This window comes from Macaca mulatta, chromosome 9, assembly GCF_049350105.2.
Source record: "Macaca mulatta isolate MMU2019108-1 chromosome 9, T2T-MMU8v2.0, whole genome shotgun sequence".
In the NCBI taxonomy this organism is placed as follows: domain Eukaryota; kingdom Metazoa; phylum Chordata; class Mammalia; order Primates; family Cercopithecidae; genus Macaca; species Macaca mulatta.
Genome location: NC_133414.1, coordinates 31,697,494 through 31,723,629, shown reverse-complemented (window position 1 = coordinate 31,723,629; position 26,136 = coordinate 31,697,494). Strand labels below are relative to the sequence as shown.

General features: G+C 43.7%; 2 pseudogenes; one reads left to right on the top strand and one right to left on the bottom strand.

Annotated features, from left to right (window-relative positions):
• Positions 1–5,153: 5,153 nt before the first annotated feature.
• Positions 5,154–19,267, bottom strand: LOC696569 (MKI67 FHA domain-interacting nucleolar phosphoprotein-like; annotated as a pseudogene).
• On the top strand, positions 19,266–25,427 carry LOC144331420 (uncharacterized; annotated as a pseudogene).
• Positions 25,428–26,136: the final 709 nt, after the last annotated feature.

The window sequence follows — 26,136 nt, the reverse complement described above, 5'->3', positions numbered from 1 at the left end:
TGTAGATATGTGTATGTCTCTGTGTGTTTGTGTATACATGTGTATGTCTGGGTGTCTGTATTCATGTTTGTGTGTGTGTATATGTGCTCAGGGGGAAGGTTAAAGAGAAAATCAGCAGAGTGCAGTGCCGCACACCTGTAATGCCAGCTACAGAGGAGGCAGACGGGGGAGGACCACTTGAGCCTGGGAGTTTGAGAAAGAGAAAATTTCAATAATCTTCCTGTTGCAGTTAGAAGGAAAAACCTGGGGCTGGGCATAAAGAGACATAAAGCACAGCATAAAGAGGCAGAAAAATGTCTAATGAAAAACAAGTGGCCAAGAATTTATAAAGAAATATAGCACATTAGCAGCAGAATAAAACTGGAGGATAATTTCCTCTAGAACCCTGGTAATCTTTGTGAGAAAACTGTTGGTCACATATGTTAATTGCCAAAACTTGCAGGACCCTGTGCAACAGAACTGGCAAGTAAAACCATGTTTCTTAAACTCACTATGCTACAACTGTCATTCCACTCTTTCTCAACAAAGATTTCACAAACCTATCTCCAGCTTCCAGATGGTGAGGGAAAGTGTGATGAGATTTTATGATAAATTGTGCCCGTCTCTGAGTCCATCTCCTCCTATCGAAGAGAAGGAAAACGAGGCGAGCACATTACAGCCCTGACTGACAAAAGTCACAAGATAAGCAAATAATTGTTATGTAAAACTGGAGTGTCCTATAATGCATTCATGAATGCCACACATTCTACATGAGATCATCCATTTCTATTCACTTATATTCTTTGAAGCAGGTTTATAAGATTTGAATTATTCAGAAAATGCTCCCAAGCTAATAGGAGAAAATACTTTAACCACATGAAGTATGCTACACAATATGGTGTGGTGGTGAACTGTGCAAGCTCTAAAACAAGAAAATACAGTTTCAAGTCCTGGCTTTACCCTCCTGGGAAAGTTACAGCTCTCTGATTCAGTTTCCCCATCTAAAGTGTAGGGATGACAATACTAGTATCTATTTCACAGAGTTGTTTTGAGGAAAAGAAGATATAAAAAGCACTTTGAACAGCAGTTAATGCTATGTAAGTGTTTGCTATTGTTATTTTAACATTTCAGATTATAAATATCTACCCTGTTATTCTGATGGCAAGCGTCCCTGAGCTGATAACATGATGAAGAACTTCTGAGTTCCTCCATTTTCCATCAGCTGTGTGAGGAAAAATATACCACACGAAGAAGAGCAACTGAAGCAGGCGTGAGAAGCAAACCTGGCTTAAGATTGGAGGGCTTGGGTTTATTGGGCTTCTTTCTTTCTAAAAATGTCCCAAGCTCCATTGATAAGAAGATTTTTAATATCAGTCTAGCTAAAAAGGACCAATAGACCCCACAAGACACTGAGTTAAACATAAAAATAAAAGGGTAATAAATAGCTGGATGCGGTGGCTTACGCCTGTAATCCCAGCACTTTGAGAGGCCGAGATGGGGGGATCATGAGGTCAGGAGTTTGGCCAGCATGGTAAAACCGCATCTCTACTAAAAATACAAAAATTATCTGGGCATGCTGGCACACACCTGTAATCCCAGCTACTCAGGAGGCTGAGGCAGGAGAATCACTTGACCCCAGGTGGTGGAGGTTGCAGTGAGCCGAGATCATGCCACTGCATTCCAGCCTGGATGACAGAGTGAGACTCTGTCTCAAAAAAAAAAAAAAAAAAGAAGAGTAATAAATGAAATATGCAAAACTACACAACCAGAAAAATAAACAACTACCAGTATCCAAAACATGGCTAAATCTCATAGGATTGTGTTGAATGAAAGAAGCCAGCCTACAAATGTGCACATACTGTATGATTCCATTTATATGAAGTTCAAGAACAGGCAAAACTCATCCAGGGTGACAGAGGTCAGGATCGTGGTTAACTTTGAGGACAGCAACTGAGAAGGGGCAAGAGGGAGCCCTCTGTGGTGATGGAAGCATTCCATATCTTGAGCTGAGTGGTGGTCACATGAATGTGCACATTTGTAAATAGTATGGAGTGGTAATTTAAGGTATATGCACCTCACTATATGTAAGATACTGTCTTAGTCCATTGGTGCTGCTATAACAAAATATCTGAGACTGGGTAATGTGTAAAGAACAAAACTTTATTCCTCACAGATCTGGTGGGTGGGAAGACCAAGATCAAGGTGCCAGCAAGTTTGTGGTCTAGTGAGGGCTGCTCTCTGCTTCCAAGATGGCACTTTAAGTGCTGAGTCCTCCAGAGATGAGGAGTGCTGTGTCTCAACATGGTGGAAAGGACAGAAAAGCAAAAGAAGGAAACCGAGCTAGGCAGCTCCCTCAAGCCCTTTCATAAGGTCACTAATCCCATTCATGAGGGGGCTCTTCCCTCACCACTTAATTATCTCCTAAAAACTCTACCTGGGCCAGGCGCAGTGGCTCATGCCTTTAATCCCAGCACTTTGGGAGGCCAAGGCAGGCAGATCATCCTGGCCAACATGGTGAAACTTCGTCTCTACTAAAATACAAAAAATCAGCCAGGCGTGGCACACCTGTAGTCCCAGCTCCTCGGGAAGCTAAGGCAGGGGAATCACTTGAACCCGGGAGGCAGAGGTTGCAGTGAGTCGAAATCATGCCACTGCACTCCAGCAGCCTGGTGACAGAGCAAGACTCCGTCCAAAAAAAAAAAAAAAAAAGAAAAGAAAAGAAAAGAAAAGGACTCCACTTCTTAATACTATCACATTGGGGTTTGAGTTCCCACATGAATTTTGGAGGAGACACAAACATTCCAACCATAGCAAATTTACTTTACTAAAAAAGAAAAGGAAAATCTTGTCTCTAAACATGATATTTTAAGAGTTTATATATTTACAGCCCAATTTTCCACTTGCTTACAAACATATTTGTGATGATCCTTCTTAGCTGAGAAAAGTTTCAGTAAATTTAAAAAAAAAATCTCACATTATCCATTAATGTCTTATTCAGATAAGATCAAATTTCTAACCTAGATTTTAGGTTAAGACATAGTCGTTTGTTGTAATGTGAGAATGACAGAAAGAGAGATATTAACTAGCAGAATCCAACTATAAAAATAAATTTAAGGGCACAATTCTCTATTAATGACTCTCCCAGACAAATCATTACTTGGCTAGCAATGAATCAACTAAAAATGGAAGTGAGAACAGTTTGAATCCTTTTTGCAATGGATGAATGTTTATGAGACTATTAAGTGAAGAGGGTTCAGAAACAAGGGGATAAATGGCATGCTAACTTGGGGTTGAATGGAGTAATGGGATGATCTTGGACATATAAGAATCTTGCTTAATGGGGCTTGTCTACTTGCAATTCAATAAACTAATATGTGTAAATTCGAAGAGCTAAAGGACAAGAGCACTCAGAACAAAATCACAGGAATAAATTTAGCAAAGAGGCACCAAAGTTGAGAGAAGGACCACTGTTCCACGTCTCACATCTTTAATTCTTGAGTCATGGGGATGGTAAGCCAGGGAACAGAGTCATCTGACTGGAAGCTAAAACTGGCCTTTGGGGTGACTTCAGAGAGACTGTCCAGACTCAAGATGCAAAAGCAGATGTTGCATGGTGGAAAATATCCCGAATGCAAAGGCATTTTCAAAGACAATGGTGCGCAGGGAAAAAGAATGCTGTGTGTTTTAAAAGAAAAAAAAAATCAAAAGAAAGAATGGAAACAAGAAAGAAGAAGAAGTGACCTGAGGGTAGGGTGACCATATGTTCTGGTTTGCAAAGTACAGCTAAGGTTATGTCTGCTGTCCCGGTGCAATTATAATAGTGCACGGATTTCGATGATAAATCATATGATCACCCTACCAAAGAGAGGAAAGTAGCCAGCCAGAAGACCCATGTGTCGATTTCAAACGATGTGGACTGATCCACAGCCGCGCTCATGCCGCTGCCCAGCTGAGCGGTGTGCACCACCTCTGCTTCGCCCTACCTCGCAGTGGCCGGCTGAGTCTCCGGGAAGGCTGGAGCGGAACCCTGGGCTCCCACGTTGCTCTGGTGCCACCTGCAGGTTATATGGGGGAACTGCTTCTCTCCACCTCACTACCCACCACCCCGCCTCCCCACCTCGATCCTGGATAGCCTTGGACTTGGCCAAAAGACATTCAGAGCACGCGAAGCCCTGGCTGGGGAGTGGGCTGCACCCCGCAGTGAAGCCTGCGTTACGGAATCAGACGGGCCCAGCTTAAATCAACAAAGCCAAGCTCTTCCTCTTCCTACCCAGTCCTCTCCTGTCTCATTTTGTAGAGGGGAAACTGAAGCCTAATTCAGAATTTTCATTGGTAGGATTGTGAAGCATACAGCTGGAACCTCCCAGGTGCCATTCCCCACATCTCTGTCTTTCCCCTAATACATTAGGATACTGGGGAAGCAAGAGAACTTAAGCTTACTAAGCTCCTACTGTGTACCGGGCAGAGTAGGCACTTTTATTTCCAGCCTCGCAATTGATGGGAAATAGGTGATTATACAACCGGGATACGGGATCAGAGTGGGCTAGTGATGTGCTCACAGTATCTCAGCTGAAATTGGAACCTAGGGGTCTTTGACTCTAAAGCTAGGGCTCTTTTTGGGTCTCCAGCTTGAGCAATAGTTGCAAAATGCAAAGAACACCATGAAAGTTTTATATTGATCCATATAAGACTGTATTGCAAACAAAAACATGGAGTGTCTTCGTGGGGGTGACGGTGAGCCAGGAGATTATTGCAGTTCTGTGTAACCTGGGAACTCTCCGAAGAAAATGGATGAGGACTGACTGAGTGCAATTTGTCTGATAAACAAAATCTGTCAGAATGTGGGGCCTTGTGGGTGCTAAGTGAAGGTAAGAAACCATGGTGCTGGACATTTTCCAAGGTGTTCTTTATGAAATTACTCAGGGCCTCAGTGCCTTCACCTTCTTCATGACATCCTATCTCATCCTAACCATCCTATGTTTGGGACACTTAACAGTCTCCTAAACATCCTTCAAAAGATTTATCATCCTTCAAAACTCCTTCAAAACTCCTTCAACACATCCTTCAAAACTCCACTGCTTTTGGAGTTATGACTCGATAAAATAAAAATCATGGTGGGAGTCATTTACACCCTAGTGAGAGTCATCTAAGATTCCCGTTTCTTCTCAGACCTTTCAGCTGAAGTTGGTAATGAGAGAGGTTGGGGAGGGGAAAAAGGGTCGGGGCAAGCATTCTTGGAACTCGCGCTGTTTCTTGCCGATGATCTGGCACAGTGTGAGAATGTCAATCTAAATGGAGAGCTCTATGCATGTTCCTCTCTATTCCCTTTGTCACCAATACCAATTCCCAAAGCAGAGCCCCGGGAGGGCTGGACTGAAAAACCTGGAGGTCATAGAAAACGCTTGGCTTTAGATTTCAGGTCAAGTTTTGCCAGTGACTTGCTGTGTAAGATTAGACAAGTCAGTTCGCCTCTCCGCACTTCAGTGAACTCATCCGTAAAAGACTGGTCTGGACTAGATCAATGATTTTCTTTAGGTTTTGCAATTTTTTTGTTGTTGTTGATGTTGTGTGTGTGTGTGCGTGTGTGTGTGTGTGTGTGTGTTTAAACAGAGTCTCACTCTGTTGCCCAGTTGGAGTGCAGTGGCACGAACTCGGCTTACTGCAAATCCTCCTGCCTCAGCCTCCCGAGTAGCAAGGATTACAGGTGCCTGCCACCACACCCAGATAATTTTTGTGTTTTTCGTAGAGATGGGGTTTCACCATGCTGGCCAGGCTCATCTTGAACTCCCGACCTCAGGTGATCTGCCCACCTCGGCCTCCCAACGTGCTGGGATTACAGGCGTGAGCCACTGTACCCAGTCTGCAATTGTTTTTTGTTTTAATGTTATATTCAATTCTTCATCTTCATTAAAGTATAATTGGTAAATAAAAATTGTGTATATTTACAGTGTTCAATGTGATGTTTTGATATATGCATGTGTTGTGAAGTGGTTAAATAAAGTTAATTAACATTTTCATCACCTCACATACTATTATTATTATTATTATTATTATTATTATTGTGGTAAGAATAGGTAAGACCTATTTGCTTAGAATAGTGTTTACTAGAGGCGAGGAAGGGTAAGGGGGAGGGGGTAGCCAAAGGTTGGCTAACAGGTTAATAGATACAAGAGTACATGGTTGAGTTTGGTGGCTTATGCCTATAATCCTAGCACTTTAGGAGACTGGGGTGGGAGGATCACTTGAACTCAGGAGTTTGAGACCAGCTTGGGCAACATAGGGAGATGCCTCTCTTTAAAAAATTTTAAAAACTACCCAGGCATGTTGGTGCATGCCTGCGGTCCCAGCTACTCTGGAGGCTGAGGTGGGAGGATCACTTGGGCCCGAGAGGTCAAGGCTGCAGTGAGTTATGATCGCACCACTGTGCTTTAGCCTAGGGGGCAGAGTGAGACCCTGCCTGGAAAAAAAACAAAACAGCTAAATAGGAGGAGTAGTTCTAGTGTTCTTTAGCACTATGGGGTAATGATAATTGATGACAATTTATTATATATTTTCAAATAGCTAGAAGAGTGCATTTTGAATACTCCCAGAACAAAGAAAAGATAAATGTTTGAGGTGGTGGAGATGCTAATTATGCTGATTGGATCATTACACATTGTATGAAAATATTATGCTGTACCCCCAAAATATGTACAATTCTTGTGTCAATTAAAAAATAAGAATAAAAGCAAAAAATTCTTCTCTCTTAGCAATTTTCAAGTATACATTATTATTAACTATAGTCATCATTCTGTACAACAGATCTCCAGAACTTATAACATTGTATTTGATTCCAATCAAAGTACTAGATCCACAGAGTTAAGAACAAAATGGTATCTGGAGCAAGAAATCCTCAGTAAAATAAAAAAAAAAAAGAAAAAAAAGACCAAAATGGTAATAAAAGGCTTATATCAGAAAGCATTTCCTCTGCCCTTTCCTTTCTTGCTTTTGAGTCCTAATTCCCAGAGGCCATCACTTTAAACTCATTTTGCTACTTCCTCTGGTATCATCATATTTCTAAATAATGCTTAGGTTGCTATTTCTTGATTTGTTTTCCTCAGTATCTGTCGACTTCCTGGCATAACAGAGTATAGGGCTTACCTCCCTTATGAGGTCTTAACAATTTCCTTGCCTCCATTCTACCAATTTGACTGGATCACAATAATCAAATGCATTTACATTCTTGTAGATATCTAAATTTTGTTTCCTAAGCCAAGTCCTGCCCTGAAATTGTTTCATTTATTTCCTTTATTTCCCCTGGAGTTAATAATTGCTTCAGATTGTTTGTCTTCATTTGCTTATATGTTTTTGTACCAATTAACTACCTTTTCTTTTCCAGATGCTCCAACTGATCTGTGAAATGCCTAGTAATAATCATCCAAAAACTAAGATACACCAGATACTCTATCAGCCCTGTTACTTTCCAGGAGGCATCCCTTTCTCCCTTGCCCTCCATCCTTATGCTCCAAACTGGACTCAGCTCTCTCAGCCCGTGGCACGGCTGGCATCCTGGCATTTCTCTGAATTTTCTGCTTCCTCTTCTCTGTGCATCTCCCGTTCCCTGGCCCCATATCTTCTTTTTCCTTGGTTTATGAAGGTGTGGCCTGCCCCTCCACACCTGTGGGCATTTCTCTTTAGGTGGAACGAGAGACTTGAGAAAAGAAATGAGACACAGAGACAAAGTATAGAGAAAGAAAAAGTGGGCCCAGGGGACCAGCGCTCAGCACACAGAGGACCCACGCCGGCACCGGTCTCTGAGTTCCCTTAGTATTTATTGATAATTATCTTTACCATCTTAAAGATAAGGGAGTGGCAGGACAATAGGATCACTGAAGGCAGAAAATTAGCAGTAAGACATATGGATGAAGATCTCTGTGACATGAATAAGTTCAAAGGAAAATGCTGTGCCTTGATATGCATATGCAAACATCTCCATAAACCTTTTTGCAGCATTGCGCCAGCAAGTCCCGCCAGCAGGTCCCACCTTATGCCGTAAGGCGGTTTTCTCCTATCTCAGTAAACAGAGCATACAATCCAGTCTCACACCGAGATGTTCCATTGCCCAGGGATGGGCAGGATTTTTAACCAGCAAGCTGCCTTCAGGAACTTGTTTAACAAAGACACATCCTGCACAGCCCAAAATCCATTAAACCTTGAGTCACCACAGCACATGTCTCTTGCAAGGACAAGGTTGGGGGTAGGGGTCACAGATTAACAGCATCTCAAATACAGAACAAAATGGAGTCTCTTATGTCTACTTCTTTCTATACAGACACAGTAACAGGCTGATCTTTCTTTCTTTTCCCCACAGGTTTACCCTCTTACTGTGTTGCAGTACATCTTCCAGTGGCTTCCTGAGAAAGAGTGAATGGAAGCCAAGCTCTCTGACCCCTGCATATTTTAAAATGTCATTGTTCTACCTCAACTCCTGATTAATAATTTGGCTGGATATAATGCTCTAATTTAAATGTAGCTTCTCCTCACATTGGGAAATATTGCTCTATTATTTTCTAGCTCCCAGTGTTGTTGGGAAGAAGGCAGTATCATGTGGAGTCTTGGCTCTTTATATGTGGCCTGTCTTTTCTCTCTGGAAGATTTTAGGATTTTCTCTCTATTCTTGGTTTTCTGGAATTTCCCAATGATGTGCCTTGTTGTAGGTCTTCACTCACTGTGCTAGTCACTTGATAGACTCTTTTGAACTAGAAAATTATGTCCTTTTATTACAGGAAGCCACCAGCAGGTTTGTGTGAGCTAGGTAATCACATTCTTTTCTTCCAAGCACAGAGGTATCAAAGCCCTGGGAACCTTATAAGTGGATTGGGAGTAAGAGGGCTTGAGGTGAATCCAACAAAGCTCCAGCACCCACTGAGCTCATGTCCCAGGGCTAGGCTCTGCCTGAGGACAATAGACATGGGTGATACCTACTTCCTGCCCCGTCCCATGCTGGGGCTCAGAACACACATGGTCCAGGAGGACCATGTAGTCTCGGGTTACATTTACAAGCACCTACCTCTGTGTACCGTTCAGTGAGCAACAGGACAACTTAGGGGAAGGGGAAACTCCAGAGAGCAAGATAGGAGGGAGGTAAATAAACATGGGGTGGAGAGTGGCCTTGTGGGGAAGGAGCAAAGTCAGGGCCGTGTGTGTGTCTGTGTGTGTGTTATGTATTGGGGGAAATGGGGAGAGCAGCCATAGTTTTGTCTGCCCCCTTTTCTGGCCACTGCACCCCTTTTCTTGTGAATAGTTTTTCTTCCCACCATGGACTGAATGTCTCTTTCTCCTCCAAATTCATACGTTGAAGCCCTAACCCTCTGTGTGGCTGTATGTGGAGATGAGGCTTCTCAGGGAGTCATTAAGGTTAAATGAGGTCTTAAGGGTGGGGCTCTGATTCCATAGGATTAGTGTCTGTATAAGATGAGACACCAGAGAGTGCACTCACTCTCTCTCCGCACAAATGCAAAGAAGAGGCCACATGAGCACACAATATGGCGGCCACCTACAGGCCAAGAGGAGAGGCCTAAGAATGAAACCTACCTTGGTGGCACTTTGATCTTGGTTTTCCCAGCCTCCAGAACTGTGAGAAATCAATGTTTGTGGTTTAAGCCACCCAGTCTGTGGTATTTTGGCAAGGCACCCTGAGCTGACTAATACGTCTCCCCACCTTACTTCCACCACATGCCGCTAGAGGGCTTGGAAGGTTTAGTGTCCCCGCTACCCAGCCAACCCAGACCAGACCAAACAGAAGCTTTCTTCTGGAATTTTCTGAACAGGAACTAATGGAGGGGAGCCTCATCCTTTCTTGGGCCAAAGCCAGGAAGACGGAAGCCTCGTGCTGCCAACAGTCTGATCCCAACCTTGTGGGGAAAGTTGCTCTGAGAGCACAAAACTGATCTGCAGCCTGAGGTGGAGACAGAGACAGGGAAAGAAGCTGGCAAATCCTGATAGCGCTGGTGTCTCTGAGTCCAGGTATTCCTGAGGCCCAACTGTTCCCTGCCCTGCCTGTGGCTAACTTAATGAACTTCCCTTCTTGCCTAAGCCAACTCGAGTGGATTTTCTGTTACTCACCCCAAAGATCCCTGACTGCAATGGCAGGGCATGATGGGGCTGGGCTGGCTGGGGCAGAGGACGGTGTGGGTGAAATCAGCTGTGACAGGAAGTGCAGTTATCGAGTGGCCTCCATGAGGTCCTCCTCCAGCCCCGACTGTGAGCAAGGCTGGGCTCATATGCTCAGTAGGTCAGCCTGAGGGATTTGACCAGAGGTGCCATGCTCAGGGCCATCTTTCTGTGGGCCAGACTCTTCAGCATCAAAGGCTTTGCCATCAGAGACAGTTTTAGTTACATCTTGGGTTCACTTGATCAACTGCTCTTCTCCTACTTTCAGGATCTTCAGACTAGACTGCACCAAGTAGGTGTTAGGAAGCCGTAGGCATCCTGACCAGAAGCCCAGACCACAAAAAGGGCTCCTGCCAGCCTGCCCAGGGTTCCAGAGGGTAGGACCAAGGGGTGGTGGGAGGATCCCAGCCTGGGCAGCCATGACATTTACACCCCTCTTGATCTGTCTCCTGGAACTTTCCACCCCTCAAGTTTGTGGGGCACACGTGGGAAAGACAATGAATGCCCATGTCTCCGACTAGTTTCCCCATCAGAAGTGGTCATTGCACCAAGCACCCTCCTCCGTTAAAACTGGACAGACCAAGGGCCACCTTCCTAATGGATGGATCTTCTTGGTCCATCTCATGCTCCCAACAGAGCTCCCTCCCTGGGATGGGAATGTGCCATTCCAGGAGAGCCCTTTTGACCCTGTCTCCAGCCAAAGCCAGTCCCCCTGCCAAGCAGGGCCTAGAGTGACACTGGAGGGTGACAGGCCTCCCCTAGAAATTTCTTGCTGAAAATTGTCAGTTTCCTGCACAAGTACAGCCTGGCGGTTAAATTCAAATTAAACCCAGAAGGAGGTTGCTGCTTCAGTCTCGACTGCTTGAAAATTAGGCTGTGTAGAGCTTTTGTTTGCTGGAAATTGTGTGGTCAGACATTGTGCAGATTGACCCCGTAGCTACAGCAAGTACACACATAGGGCATCAACCAATGCCAAGTGTGCACATGTGAGCACACACACACGCACAGCACAAAATCTAGAAATAAACTACCAGAATTTCAGCAGTTGGCCGGGCGCGGTGGCTCACGCCTGTAATCCCAGCACTTTGGGAGGCCAAGGCGGGTGGATCATGAGGTCAGGAGATCGAGACGTTCTTGGCAAACACGGTGAAACCCCATCTCTACTAACAATACAAAAAATTAGCCAGGCGTGGTGGCGGGTGCCTGTAGTCCCAGCTATTCAGGAGGTGGAGGCAGAAGGATGGCTTGAACCCGGGAGGCAGAGCTTGCAGTGAGCCGAGATTGCCCCACTGCACTCCAGCCTGGGCTACAGAGTGAGACTCTGTCTCAAAAAAAAAAAAAAATAATAATAATAATAATAATAAATAATAATTTCAGCTGTTATGGAAGTTTTGTGTCATTTCCCTGAAAAAAATCCACAGATTTTATTTGATGATTTAGTCTTGTTTTTATTTAGACTTACTTAAGGAAAAGGAGAGCTGAGTGCAGTGGCTCATGCCTGTAATCCCAGCACTTTGGGAGGCTGAGGCAGGAGGATCACTTGAGCCCAGAAGTTCAAGACCAGCCTGAGCAACATGGTGAAACCTCATCTCTGTAAAAAAAAAAAATACAGAAATTAGCCAGATGTGGTAGCGTGTGCCTGTGGTCCCAGCTACCTGGGAGACTGAGGTGGGAGGATCGCTTGAGCCTGGGCGGTGGAGTCTGCAGTGAGCCGAGATCGTGTCACTGTACTCCAGCCTGGGCGACAGAGTGAGATCTCATCTCAAAAAGAAAGAAATAGAGAAAAAGACACAGAAAGAGAAAATGGGAGGGGAGGGGAGGGAAGGGGAGGGGAGGGAAGGGGAGGGGAGGGGAGGGGAGGGGAGGGGAGGAATGAAATGGGATCCTGGTCTGGTATGGGAAAACTTAAGCGGATACATCTGAGAACTTTGAGCTTCCAGTTTCCACTAAATGCTCTGGGCTAAAAGAAGGAACCCCCTTTCCTTACTAAGAGAAGGGCGGCTGTCCCTTGCCTGGAGACTAGGCAGAGAGCCTCCAACACGGCCTCACAGCAGGATGAGCTGTGTCGTCACTGCTGCCCCACATTGACACCAGGCTATGGTCATTCCTCATCATGGCCCAAGGTCACAAGCACAATCTGCTCTGGGAGAATGATTTTTTTTTCTTTTCTTTTCTTTTCTTTCTTTTTTTTTTTTTTTTTTTTTTGCCAAAAATGTTTCTGGAGCTGCCTAGCGTGTACTGGCAGAATCTGGGAGAGGCGGTGGAAGAGTGGACATAAGGGTGTTGGACCAGAGGGACACTAAAGGCTGTGTACGAGAGAATACACTGACCTGGACACACTCTCAGGATTGAACGGCTTGGCAAGGACACCTGGGGCTCTAACACACTGCTGGAGTGGCTCCTTGAAATGTGGACATAACAGTTGCCGCAGTGAATTAGGTGGAGAATATACAACTGCATTCATAAAGCATCAAAGAAGCCGGAAAGTACAGGGAAGTCGGAATGTTAGAATGGTTCATTATATGCCAGCAGATTCAAAATCTACCACTTGACTATGTGCCCTGGAGGGCTCACAGGAACTCTCCTCTCTGGGTTAACAAGGAAGGCACTAGTGAGAAGGGCACCTGAATATTTGAGAGACTCAGTGGCACTATCCTTTGTAGGCCAGGATTGATAACAGGAGATGCTGCCATGAGACCAGGCGTCCTGGTGTCAGTGGGAATGGTGGAAGGCCAGCACAGCAGATGCCAGGTGGTGGCACTTCACCATCAACAACAAAGCAGATGCAATTAACTTAATTGGTAGGAACAGTAGAGTGATATCCTGGATGCCTTGACCTCCAGGGATCTGTTGTATTGGCTAAAAACTGATGGCATTCCTGCAAACCACTGCACTCCAGCCCAGGCAACAGATTTAGACCCTTTCTCAAAAACAAAACAAGAAAAGTGTTGTTATAATGGCACCAAGTGTATATGTAGTTCCTGAAATTCTGAGTTCCATTAATATTATTTGTGTGATTAAAAAAAAATCCATACTTAAAAGCAACACACCAATAGAGGCAAGCAAACCATGTTTTGCACAAAACAACTATCAATGGTGATAGCACGTGGATCTCCCCTTTCAGAACCCTGAAATTAAGGGCTTTCTGCAGACAAGGTGACTATCAGAATCACATGGAGAAGATCAGAGCCTGGAAGGAAACTTGAGATTTTTTGATATGGGGTCTTGCTCTGTCGCCCAGGCTGGAGTGTAGTGGCGTGATCTCTGATCTCGGCTCACTGCAAGGTCCGCCTCCTGGGTTCACGCCATTCTCCTGCCTCAGCCTCCCGAGCAGCTGGGACTACAGGCGCCTGCCACCATGCCTGGCTAATTTTTTTGTATTTTTAGTAGAGACGGAGTTTCACCGTATTAGCCAGGATGGTCTTGATCTCATGACCTCGTGATCCACCTGCCTCAGCCTCCCAAAGTGTTGGGATTACAGGCGTGAGCCACCGTGCCCGACTGAGAATTTTTTTATTTCAAACTTCTTCATTTTACACAGAGACAAAACTGAAATTCAGAGAGTTCTAGTTTCTCAAGGCACACTACTAGTCAATAAATACACAGAGCCAGAAGCTAGATCTAGCTCAGTGTTCTTTTAAAGCCTTCAAAATTCCCCTCTGCTAGTAAAGCTTACAACCTGACAATAACATAATGTATACACACAAATACAGCTATTTCCAAAATAGATTGGTGGGGGGATGGACGCTGCATTTTTACAACTTATATTTTTAAGAATTGCAAAATATGCCTCCAGTATTCACAATAGGATGTCATTAACCAATCCCCACAGTGGGTTGGACATCTAGGTTGTTTCCAACTATTTGCTTTTATAATTATCCATTATAATGGTGAAAAATTGGAGACGACCTAAATGTCCAACAATACAGGCATTAATTCTCTGTGAAATGAATATCAAATAGCCATAGGAAAGACATTAAAGATTCAAAAGTGTTGCTAATTCAGCAAAAATACGCCATTTCAGGTCAGATGCAGTGGCTCACACCTGTAATCCCAGCACTTTGGGAGACTGAAGCGGGCAGATCATTTGAGTCCAGGAGTTTGAGACCAGTCTGGCCAACATGGCAAAACCACATTATAAGGTACATGATGTGCTTTGGTCAAGGAGTAGACTGAGGCGGATATCCAGGCCTGGGTGACTCACGAGTTTGGTGGGCAAGTGCACACCTCTGCTTGTAATATAACCTGTTTGTGTAAGTTCATACTTGACTTTATGCCACTATTGTCTGTAAAAGGTATAACTGCCCTGTTGATGCTGTGCATAAGATACATGGCTCTTGGGGGCTTGGCTCGGCTCTACTCCAAATGGCTTGACATATGAGTGCACTGGTGCCCGGAGAAAGAGAGAGAGCCAAAGTTCTCTCTTGCAGATGGACGGGAGGGGACCCAGGACACAGCTGGCCTTGCTCGTTCCCAGAGAGAGAAGAGTTAAGCTGCTGACCCTGAAAGCAAGGGAGAGCCAGCTGCACAGCTGTTGGGGGGGCAGCTGGCCCAGGCAGCTGATACACCGCGAACAGTGTAAGACGAAGCTGATAATAAGAGAGCTAGTGTAAGAAAGCTGTTAATGAGAGCTGCTGCTGAATAGAGCTATCTTTCATCTGCCTACGGCCCCCCGAGTATTCTTTCTGATCACCCACCCACTCCCCTCAGACTTCAGCATGGGCTGGACCTGGATCCTGGGACCTGACACACATCTCTACTAAATGCACAAATTAGCCGGTGTGGTCGCACATGTCTGTAATTCCAGCTACTAGGGTGGCTGAAGCACGGTGATCACTTGAACCCAGGAGGCAGAGGTTGCAGTGAGCCAAGATCGCACCACTGCACTCCAGCCTGGGCAACAGAGTGTGATCCTGTCTCAAAAAAAAGAAAAGAAAAGAAAAGAAAAAAATTAAAGATCATTTGTCCAGTATAAATTCTTTCAAACATATACTCAAGCATAGAAAAGTCTAGAAATGTCATCAATGGTAATTTCAGGGAAGAATTCTAAGGTGACTTTTTTTGGTTATCTACATTTTTTTTTTCTTTTTCTTTTTTGAGATAGGGTCTTGCTATGTCACCCAGGCTGGAGTGCAGTGATGCGATCAGGGCTCACTGCAGCCTCAACCTCCCAGGCTTAAGCGATCCTCCCACCTCAGTCTCCTGAGTAGCTGGGACTACAGGCACACACCACTATACCTGCCTAATTTCTGTATTCTTGTATTTTTTGCAAAAATGGGGTTTTGCCATGTTGCCCAAGCTGGTCCCAAGTGATCCGCCCACCTTGGCCTCCCAGATTGCTGGGATTACAAGTGTGAGCCATGTGTGCCAGGCCTATGTTTTCTTTTCTGTAATGACCATGACCATGGATTTAATGTACCAACATTTTTCTAACGATAATACTTACAAAGTATACTATGAAAACTGTTCAGAGAAAATGAAGAATACAAATTTGTAAAAATCGTATATAACTAGTTTGTTTGTTTTTTTTTAAAGGCAAGAAAGAAACAAAGTAGATTGTCCAGGAAGATAGTTACTTCCCCTTTGTATTTCTCTGGTGAGTTCATTAGGAACTCTAAAAAGTTCCAGGAGTAGAATCACAGGGTCAAAGTACCCTGGCTTTAACTTCTGGTTCAGAGAATCCTAACAACTTACATTGTCACCAGCAAGGTCTTTGACTACATGAGCAACTCTCTCCTTAAAGCAATTCTCATCTGACATTAGCTGTTCGACTTTCCGCTGACACGTTGACTCCAGGAGGCTCCTTGAGTTCTGTGTGTTCAGCTGGCCTCCGGTGGCCCCATTATTATTTTCTGCCGGGTAAAGGTCAGTCACCTGCACACGGATCTCATCACTCATGATATGCTGCAGCTGGAATCAAACAAAGGCAAGCTGTTAGTGAACACAGAAAACATTTCTCCATTATACAGTCAACGTTCCTTTGACTGATACACTCAACTCAAAAATGATTTTTTTTTTTTTTTTTGGCTGGTGATTTTAGAAAATTAATCACACAAACCACTGTATCATTTTCTTGGAGAATAATCAAGCCAAGATTTTCAACCATATCTATGATCCATTGTAAAACTTTCATATCTATTTAAAATAAAAACCATAGAGAACTCAGGTTAATGTACTGTTTATTTAAAATTCTAAGGATCTTTAAATAATTTTCCATGGGTCATATTTTTATTGCATTTTAAAATCACTTACAATTTGCTTTCACACATATTCTCTCTCATTTGATCCGCACAACTGCCCTGGGAAGCCAGTTGGAGAGAGAGTTGGCGCTTGTTAGGAGACAAATTTACACAATGCATAAGAAAGCTCACAGTGAGCTTGGATGAGAAAGGAAGACTTGGAGAATCATGAGTGCATGACTGTCTATATTCCCAGCCCAACTACAAAATCTGAAATTCATTAGGTATTTAAGAAATAGCTGCTGAATGACTGTCTAGGGGTGCTCAACTGAAGAAGCAGGGTTGGGACCAGCAGTCAAGCTTCCTGACTCCTAGCCCAATACTTTTCCAAACACACCACCTATTTTTCTATATCTGATAGAAAGTATATGCGTAAGTTGTACATAATGTCAACTCACTTTCAATACAGGCCAATCATGATTGACTATCCATAGCTTTTGTGAAAATCTTAGGAAACTAGTGACTAGAAAGTTGAACCTCTCAGAGTTCCCACTCTTATGTCATATGCTATTTCTATTTTGAAATAAAAATCCTTCCAAATGAAACTTTACCCATCAAAATGACAGAGAAGTGAAGAATAGATACAAGAAGAAAGCACAATGTTAATTTCAATATCAATTTATCTATTTTACTTTAAAATTATCTTAACCACCAAGTCATTCTATTTTTAGGAAGATACATTTTTTTTGAAGTGTTACGAACTATGATAACTATTTATTCTTAACTTTAATTCCTAAATAGCAGTATGTATATTAGTAGATAAGTGGACACAGAGCAAGGTCAGTAAGGGTGACTGAGTGTGGCAGAAAGGGCAGTATCTCCAGCAACTGTAGATGGATAAATGATAATGAGTCCAGATAATGGATTCTGATACAACCATTAAAATAATGCTTGTGAGTACTTGATAACATAGGCAAAAGCTTAAGATACAGTGGGGAAAAAATATATGGAAAGCATGACTTCAATCATGCATACAGACGCTTCACTTTATACATTTTTTTTTTTTTTTTGAGATGGGGTCTCGCTCTGTCACCCAGGCTGGGGTGCAGTGACATAGTGATCTTGGCTCACTGCAGCCTTGACTTCCTGGGCTCAAGCAATCCTCCCACCTCAGCCTCCTAAGTAGCTGGAACTACAGGCATGCGCCACCACACCCAGCTAATTTTTTGTATTTTTAGTAGAGATGGGGTTTTGCCATGTTGCTCAGTCTGGTCTGGAACTCCTGAACTCAAGTGATCCACCTGCCTGGGTTTCCTAAAGTGCTGGGATTATAGGCGTGAGCCACCGCCTCTACTTTATGCTTTCTTGTTGAAGTAGACTGTATTACTGATTTTCCACCCACACCCACTTTTTGGATATCTGGTCCCTCCTCGAGTCTTTGGAAAGGGCAGCACTACAAATCCAGGGACAACCAGCGAACCCCCACCCCCACTGCTAGACAAATCAGATTCTCTGTCTTGCTAACTGAAAATTAAACAGAGAGTGTTCGATAGGTATTTTTGCAGAGGAGCATCTGTAAGGAAAGGTCCAGTAACACTGGGACCAGGGGTGCTGCCAGGGCAGGCCAAAGCCTCAGAGATTGGAGAAACCTGGAGCACGTGCTGAATGTCCATCTGCAGAGCAAAGCACAAGTATGGAGCAGAAGTCCAGAGTGAAGGCACGCAGGAGAGAAAAAAACCTCCCAGCCCAGTCCTTCCATGGTGGGGTTATATTTTGAGTTCTGTACTTAGATGTCTGTGAGATTGCCTATTGTGTTCTTAATACAAATCTCTCATAAGCCAGCCTAGAACAGGTTAAGATAAATGTAATGACTTGACTTGGCAGGAGTGCAGTGCGGTGATCATGGCTCACTGCAGCCTCAACTTCCTGGGCTCAAGTGATCCTCACACTTCAGCCTCCCAGGTAGCTGGGACTACAGGCATGAGCCACCACACCCAGCTAATTTTTTGTATTTTTTATCATAAAAATATTATCTTTTTCAAAAGAAATATATATAATACATTGAAAAATACTGATTGCTTTTTCTATGACTTTTTTTCTGTGAATGTGTAGGTGTTTGAGTTGCTTGTATTTCTTCTTTTACACAGGATACAGGCTGTTTGAAAACTATTTCCTTATCTTTATCATCATCATTCATTTCAGCCACTTCAGATTTTCATCTCTCCAAAAATGTTGATGTACAAACCGGTGTGGGGCCATGGCTATCCACAGTCTTCTCAGGAGTGTCAGGAGTGCCTAAAACCTTTTGCTTCTTCTAACATAAAACCTGGCCTTTTGTAGACGTCCGACGATTCATTTTTGAAATACTTTCCGTTTTCTGTAAAATCAAAGAAGGAAAATCATAATCAATTCCTTTGTAAGCTAATTTCTTCCCGAGTAATCTTTCTTTTTTTCAAAATCGCTCCTCCATTCGTAGATTTTGTGTTAAGTGCCGATTCTGATTATACTATTTCACTCATGGATATGATGGCTGCTTAAATGGAATATTCCAGTCTTTAAAGAGTTCTTTCTATACTTTTTCAGGTGACATGAAATGACACTCCAAGGGTCTTTCACCAAACAGGTAGTTGTTCATTGTTTCAGCAACTATCTTGGCAACATCCTCAGACTCAAACTCCACAAATGCATAGCCTTTGCTATATCCAGTCCTTTTCTTTCTGGACAGTCTGACCTTTGTAACAGTGCCACACTGGGAGAAATAGGAAAGGATCTGGGTTTCCTTAAGTAGGTTAGGTGGGTGGCGCACATAGACTACTCCAGGAGAAAGTTGTTCTCGTTTTTTTTTTTTTTTTTTTTTTTTTGGCCCGGTTACGCGCTTGTGAACCTGCGCCACTTCCTTCTGAAACCTGCAGGTTCAGCAACAGGATTGGCCCAGCCGGGCTGGAAAAAGCCGCCATGCCGAAAGCAGCGAACACCAACTCCAGGCAGCGCTCTAGGAAACTCCCAATTTTTTGTGTTTTTAACAAAAACAGGGTTTCGCCATGTTGCCCAGGCTGGTCTAGAACTCCTGGGCTCACACAATCTGCCTGCCCTGGACTCCCAAAGTGCTGGGATTATAGGCGTGAGCCACTGCACCCAGCCTTGACTTTGAAATATATGTTGTACATCCCAGTCAGCAGTGAACTCAGGAGAACATCAAAGATGAGGAGAATGAGAGAAGAGATACCTCCAATTAAAAGAGTTCAGATGAGATGGTTGAACTTACATTTTAAAAAGTCCCTTCAGGCCAGGCACAGTGGCTCATGCCTGTAGTCATAGCACTTTGGGAGGCAGAAGTGGGTGAACGGCTTGAGCCTAGAAGTTTGAGACCAGCCTGGGTAACATGGCAAAACCCCATCTCTACAAAAAATACAATAAATTAGCCAGGCGCGGTGGCACCTGTGGTCCCAGCTACTCAGGAGGCTGAGGTGGGAGGTCAAGGCTGTAGCGAGCTGAGATCTACCACTCCACTCCAGCCTGGGTGACAGAGTGAGAGCTTGTCTTACAAAAAAAAGTCACTGTTTTGGGGTTTTCTGGATGAAAACTTTGTTTCCATAAAAAAAAAAAAGGTGGAGACAGTATGTATTGCTGATTCAAAATTATAACCAGATGCTTAGAATAAATAATTGTATCTATTGTTTCACAAACCAACCTCAGGATTATTAAAAATTGGTTTTATTGGATTTTTAAGTTGTCCTGATTCACTCAGGTCTGTCACTTCCAAGCCCATGTTTTACTACTTTGTAACCCTATTTGGAAGGAAAAATGCAACTAAAATTATGATCCATCCTGAGATGAAAAGTTTCACACGTATACACCACACATACTCCCCACCACAGTATGATGACACAGTGACCCAACCTTAGGCAAAAGGTACCACTGCCAGCAAATGCATTTTCTTCTTTATTTCTTCTAAAAGCAGCACATGCATTTAACATTTTATTGAGATTCTCAACAGCTGCCATTTGGTTTATATAGCAAATTGTTTACAAAGTAATCTTTTTCCATTTTTGATATTTTAATGAAAATTATGTCCTTCAGTTTTAAAGCCCCGTCTCTCTCCCAAAGAAAGATTAATAACTAACTACCAAGTAATGATTATGTAGGAAAATAACAAAAGCAAAAACAGCTTTTAAACACTTGTGACACGGGTAAGGGTCCAAATCAAGACCTTCTGGGTCTACTGGAGGTGCTAGGCTGCCTCAGGACACCATCAGCACCTCACCATCCACAACATCCTCAACAGCTGGGAGCCAAGTACAGACCCCCGGGGCTTCCTGTTCCACAAGTTCCACTCTCTTTTTCCTCTCCACCCTTGCTATTGGGCCTCCCCTCCAAATCTGCCTAACAAAGGCAGCAGGATCTTTAATACTGTTTGACTTTGTACATGGAGACAGGATACTCTAGAAAGTTGAGAGATTCCCTGGTCCAGTCTGGAGGAGGAAAAAATAAAAAAAAAAAGGAAAAAGTATGCAGTGTATGATGGATGGTTTCACTTTCTTGTCCACTCAGATACATGCTTGTACTTATTAAATGGATGTATCAGATGCTTCAAAATCCTGATGTGTAGTAGCACAAAAGTTCCTTGTAAAAAAGAGGTTGCAAAATAATAAAAATTTCTGCAGCAATTCAGGGTCCTGATGACAAAGCTGGTTCTGATAAGTAGCTATTTTGACATGCACAGCAGCTTCCCCTGTAAGTCCTGTGTTTGGAGGGTTTCATTTAGACCACAGGAAGTTGGAATCTGAGTTTAAAAGGCTCTCTACTGACAAAATGTGATATATCCATCAGTGGATTTCTACTCAATAATGAAAGGAACAAACTACCAAAACATGTTGTGTGTCCTAGAACAACCTCAAAAACATTAGCTAAGTAAAAAAGCCAGACATGAGACCAGATGTTGTATAATTCCATTGATTTGAAATGTCCAAAAAAGGCAAATTTATAGAGACAGAAATGGGCTGATTTACCTTAAAAGGCAGGGATTCAAGCTCTCTAGACTACATGTGATACATACATGAGAAAAAATAGGGAAAAGAAAGGAAATTTAAATATAAATAAATGAAAACAATACTTCTCCCTGATTTTTATTCTTGTGGGAAGTGGCTGTTTTTCCATTGCCTATTTTCTGGCTAGACTCCAAAGTCACATTTCACTTAATTTTTATCCTGCTGATTGAAAGCATTTTAACTTGGTGATTTTAATGTAAACAGGAGCAGGACAGACTGTAATTATCTAGGTCTCGCTCTGTCATCCAGGCTGGAGTGCAGTGACATGATCATAGCTACTGCAGCCTTGAACTCCTGAGCTCAAGCAATTTACCTACCTTAGCCTCCCAAGTACCTATGACTACAGGCGTGTGCCACCACGCCCAGCTAATTTTTAAATTTTTCTGTAGAGATGCGAATTTGCTATGCTGCCCAGGCTGGTCTTAAACTCCTGACTTCAAGTAATCTTCTCACCTTGGCTTGGCGAAGTGCTGGAATTACAGGCATGAACTATTGCTCCCAGCTAAGAGCTCACTTTTGTTTGCTAGTGGTATTCTTGGTATCCTTTCATGTTTGAGGCTTTGGTGCTGGTGCTAAAGTATTACACTCACCATCTGAGGTTTACAGGACTTTTGTTTTAATATTGAACAGATGGAACTGTTTAGTTCTGTATCTTTGCAGGTATACAAAATGTGCCTACCAGGACTCTGCTTTCTATCCATTGAAAGCAAGAAGTAAGACAGTAAAATTTTGCCTGGCTAGAGGCTTTGAAAGAATGGAGTATTCTGGTTTAATTCTATTAACTTGGAAGTAGGAAGATGAAAAGAATTCAAAACTTACATTTCCTGTTGAATGCAATTTGAAAATATAGCCAATGATTCCACTTTTCTTCTCTAGTAAGTTTGGACATTCTGATCTGCTTGCTGTGTTATTTTTATTTTATTTTACTTTTTAAATTTTATTTTATTTTATTTTATTTTTTGAGATGGAGTTTTGCTCTTGTTGCCCAGGTTGGAGTGCAATGGTGTGATCTTGGCTCACCACAACCTCTGTTTCCCAGGTTCAAGTGATTCTGCTGCCTCAGCCTCCCAAGTAGCTGGGATTACAGGCATGTGCCACCACACCCGGCTAATTTTGAATTTTTAGTGGAGACGGAGTTTCTCCATGTTGGTCAGGCTGGCCTCAAACTCCTGACCTCAGGTGATCCACCTGCCTCGGCCTCCCAAAGTGTTGGGATTACAGGCGTGAGCTACCACACCCAGCCTTGGTGTTTTATTATAGAACTCCTAGTGTGCCTGAGACTTACATTGTGAAGACACTTTTTTAAAACTTGAGATGTAAGAGGATGCAAATGGTATTGTATGAGATCAGACTGGATGAGAACTGATACTTATAAATATACTTTTTAGATGAAATCTCTGATTGCCACTTGTTTTCTTATTTTTATTTTTATTTATTTATTTTTTTTTTTTGAGACGGAGTCTCGCTCTGTCGCCGGGCTGGAGTGCAGTGGCCGGACCTCAGCTCACTGCAAGCTCCGCCTCCCGGGTTCCCGCCATTCTCCTGCCTCAGCCTCCCGAGTAGCTGGGACCACAGGCGCCCGCCACCTCGCCTGGCTAGTTTTTTTTTTTTTGTATTTTTAGTAGAGACGGGGTTTCACCGTATTAGCCAGGATGGTCTCGATCTCCTGACCTCGTGATCCGCCCGTCTCGGCCTCCCAAAGTGCTGGGATTACAGGCTTGAGCCACCACGCCCGGCCGTTTTCTTATTTAACTCATAAAAATAAAACACATTGGATGCAGGATGGGAGTAGGAAGGAGATTTATGTCTTTTAATTGCATGTCATTGTTTCATATCAAGAGAGAACATATAGTATCCCTGGCTTTGAACCTACAGAAAGAAACACATTTTTCTACCTGCTGTATGCCAGAGGTTCTTCAACACCTGGAGGGATTACTGCAGCACAGATTGCTGAGCCCTACTCCGGAGTTTCTGATTCATCAGGTCTGGGGCGAGGCCTGAGAATTTGCACTTATAAAAAGTTCTCAGGTGCTGTTGGTGCTGCTCGTCCAGAGACTACATCTTTGAGAACCACTCTTGTCTACTAACTGTAAATTGTAGAACTCTAGAGAAAAGCTTAGTTTGGTCTGGGATAAGAAGCACACAGGTTATGGAGCAAATCATGAAAGATTCAACCCTTGATCCCAGCCTACTGTGGAATTCAGGTAACAAGCAATACACAGTGACATAACACAATTCTTGGTCTTCATGATTGCGAATCATAGCCAAGTATCAAGTGAGAAATTCAGTATCATTCGCAAAGCTTAGAAAGGCCAGGTGATTCTCGAAAAATGGACCGTGTATTTGTTTTAAACTGGTAAAGAGCTTTGAGTGCTTATTAAATTGAAAGCTTTGTGTTTTCATTTATTTTTTATTTTATTTTATTTTTTGAGATGGAGTCTTGCTCTGTCACCCAGGCTGGAGTACAGTGGTGTGATCTTGGCTCACTGCAACCTATGCCTCCTGGGTTCAAGTAATTCTCCTGCCTCAGCCTCACGAGTGGCTGGGATTACAGGCATCTACCACCATGCCTGGATAGTTTTTGTATTTTTAGTAGAGATGGGGTTTCACCACGTTGGCCAGGCTGGTCTTGAACTGCTGACCTCAGGTGATCCACTCCCTTGGCCTCTCAAAGTGCTGGGATTACAGGCATAAGCCACCGCACCAGGCCCAAATGCTTAGTGTTTTTAAAGATAGTAGACATGTTTCTTGTTTCAAAAATATCTTAACAATAATGTAGGAGAATAAGAGAAACATTTTTCTAAAAAAGGGAAATCACTGTGATTATTTTATCTTATTGGAATGTTGAGTAATATAGTCTGCTTTATTAATCATCAAGCATGCTATAGATTTTCCATTTTTATAGGATTTGTATCTCAATTGAGGTAATACTGGTAATTCTTGTACTCCATTTGAAGATGAAAAATATAGGCCAAACTCATTGCATAGAAGCTGGATAATGAAGACAGCTCTGGAGGAACACACAGATACACACACATAGACACATATTTATAAAGTATACACACTTTTTTTTAAGTTTCTTTTTTAAAGTTTTAAAGCTTTTAAAGCAAAAGTCGACCCCCCTCCCCTCTCCCGGAGTGGGCAGCCCCTCCCCTCTCCCAGAGTGGGCAGGGTCAGTGGTTGCATGGACAGCTTTCCTTGTGACACCACAGGTCCCTCTGGACATGCTACTGCCTGGCCACACCTCCTTTCACATTCATCTTTCTCATTGACCAATGGGCTTGGATCATTAAGGCCACGCCCCTATTCTGAGTTCTAGTGGTGCCCTGGTTACACCTCCTCTGGCTCAGTCGCACAGCTGCCTGGTAGGTGACGGGAGGTATTTTGTGGTCATTGCTGGGATTTCACTGATGTGGCCCCAACACTGCCTCCCTCCCCACCCCACGATGTTGGAAGAAACTTGACAAAGTAAACAGGCCACAGCCAAGAAAAAGGTAAAACACACCAGGTCGTGGCCCCCCAACCCAGCCACAAATCCCCTCCAATGGCAAAACCACTACCAAGACCATACAACTCCTGAGGCACACCAGGCTTGGCCCCCCAAACCCAGGACCTCTGGGGTTCCCCAACCAAAGTCTTGTCAGTCAGCCCTACCCCTCTGGCAAGCAGCCCAGCCCCTGCCCTCGCCAGTCACCCCAGGGTGACTTTGGGCGGGTGACTCCTGGAGCTCCCTGGTCCATACTCGGCCCTCACCTGCTGCCCCAAGCCTGACCTCCCTGGGTTCTTTGGGCTCACATCTCCAAGGCCCTGGGTCCCCTGCCCAAGCCTCTGCCCTCGTCAGTCACTCTGAGTGACGTTGGGCTGGTGACTCCTAGGGCTTCCTGCTGCAGACTCTGCCTTCTGCTGCCCCAAGCCCAACTTCCCTGGGCTCTTTGGGCTGGCATCTCCAAGGACCTGGGTCCCAGCCCTGCATTCCCCTCCCACATCATGGAGCGGTGACTCAGCCATCATGCTGATGTGTTCTCCTCCTCAGGAGGAATGGAATGTAGTGATGTCACAGTGCCCCTAGGAACTGTCATTACTGCTCCAAGACCAGCCTTTGATCTTAGGACCCAGCATTCTCACCCCATTTCTGGTTCCTCTGGTTGCAGCACAAATTTCCAGCTGGAAGGGGAATGGGGACTATGGGACCTGGGAGCAAGAGTTTTCAGGCTGCCTTACTCCCTTAACATAGACATTGACAGTGTGAAAAGCCTACACTTCCTCCATGAACTCAAAACGTTAACAGTGTCTCTGGGTGGCAACAGGAGAACGGGTTTGGTTTGGTTTTCTCCCAAGCTTCTACTCTCCAGAAAGACTTTACAATTTTTTCTGAGTTTTCCACCTCATATTCTAATTCTCCATGGTTCTGGGACCAGATTGCCCTTCAGTCAGTGGTCTCTGGAGTGAGATCTGCTCATCTTCTGTGTAACAGATCTTGAGAAACTGAACTTGACAGCTTGAATCTTCCTCATATCATCTCAACCTGGGATGCTTTGAGTGCCACAGGATAAATGTGGGACATCTTTCTGAAGCATCAGTTTCCCTTGATTCTCTTGAGAGAGAAAAAAACATTAGTGTACTTACGGATGACAGTCACATAGGTTTCTAAGAGTATACCAGACCTCTCTGAAATGAGGCTTAGGTTGTTCTCTTTCTGATAAATTCCTAGATTTAACAGAAAGGCTGCCTTCTGCCATGAGGACACATTGATATAAAAGTTTGAGGTACTGGTGCAC